The sequence below is a fragment of the Eschrichtius robustus genome, chromosome 1 (genome assembly GCF_028021215.1).
Source record: "Eschrichtius robustus isolate mEscRob2 chromosome 1, mEscRob2.pri, whole genome shotgun sequence".
NCBI classification, from domain to species: domain Eukaryota; kingdom Metazoa; phylum Chordata; class Mammalia; order Artiodactyla; family Eschrichtiidae; genus Eschrichtius; species Eschrichtius robustus.
Genome location: NC_090824.1, coordinates 45,673,910 through 45,675,283, shown reverse-complemented (window position 1 = coordinate 45,675,283; position 1,374 = coordinate 45,673,910). Strand labels below are relative to the sequence as shown.

Sequence of the window (1,374 nt, the reverse complement as noted above, 5' to 3'; positions counted from 1 at the left end):
CAGAGAAATGCTAGAAGACAGAGCTGGTTACTCTATGTTTGTCTGGGTGTTATCTCTTGAAAGAAAAGTATAAAGGAAGTACCATGTCCATCATTAGTCACTGAGCTTTAGAAATCCTTAGTCACATGACTTTTAGTGTGTATTTCTAAAGGAAATATTGACTGTTGCCTTTCTTTCTTTGTCTTTAAGAGTGAAAATTCTGGTATAGCTTTTATATGAATTCTGGTGAATTTGATCATAACTGGACCACCAGTTTCTCTGCCCACACCTGCACTCTTTACCACCTTCTTTATCACCAGTTAAAAAAGATCGTCTCGGGGCCTGGAGGAAGAGGCTTGTCCAGCAAGAATAGAATGGGTGAGGCGGCTGCGCAGTACAACCCAGAGCCCCCGCCCCCTCGCACCCATTACTCCAACATCGAGGCCAATGAGAGTGAGGAGGTCCGGCAGTTCCGGAGGCTCTTTGCCCAGCTGGCTGGGGATGACATGGAGGTCAGTGCCACAGAACTCATGAACATTCTCAACAAAGTCGTGACCCGACATCCTAATCTGAAGACTGATGGTTTTGGCATTGACACATGTCGCAGCATGGTGGCCGTTATGGATAGTGACACGACCGGCAAGCTGGACTTCGAGGAATTCACGAACTTGTGGAACAAAAAGTGGCAGGCCATATACAAACAGTTTGACATTGACTGTTCAGAGACCATTGGCAGCAGTGAACTCCCAGGGGCCTTTGAGGCAGCAGGATTCCGCCTGAATGAGCATCTCTACAACATGATCATCCGACGCTACTCAGATGAGGGAGGGAACACTGATTTTGACAACTTCATCAGCTGCCCGGTCAGACTAGATGCGATGTTCCGTGCCTTCAAATCTCTTGACAAAGATGGCACTGGACAAGTCCAGGTGAACATCCAGGAGTGGCTGCAGCTGACCATGTATTCCTGAACGGGAGTCCCAGACCTGCCCCTTCATCGCCTCGCTGTAGGAGTCACCTTGGACTCTTCAGTCTCCCCCAGGCCTGATCCTGTTTGCAGGCACATCTTCATGGCTCCTGCTGACCCACAGGCCTTTCTGTTCTCCCAGCCCTTGGCACCTGGATTCTCAGTCAAGAGCCAGGGCCCGACAATGCTTCAACACACCCTGCCCCAGCACGCCCATCTCACATCTACTCCATAACCCCTCTCTTGCATCTGTGCCAAGCCCAATGTTCGTGTTGCTTGCACACCCCAGGGGCCCTTCTCTCAGTTCTGCGAGGATCACTCCAGTCCCTACACACCCTGGCACACCCACTCAGTTACCACCCAGGCAGCTGAACTCCAGGACATAAAAGGTCACATGCCCCAGTGCCTTTGTCTGTATTCTGCTCCCA

At 50.7% G+C, this 1,374-nt stretch overlaps 1 pseudogene; it reads left to right on the top strand.

The window, feature by feature from the left end:
• Positions 1-333: 333 nt before the first annotated feature.
• Positions 334-1,147, top strand: LOC137752156 (calpain small subunit 1 pseudogene; annotated as a pseudogene).
• The last annotated feature ends 227 nt before the right edge of the window (positions 1,148-1,374 follow it).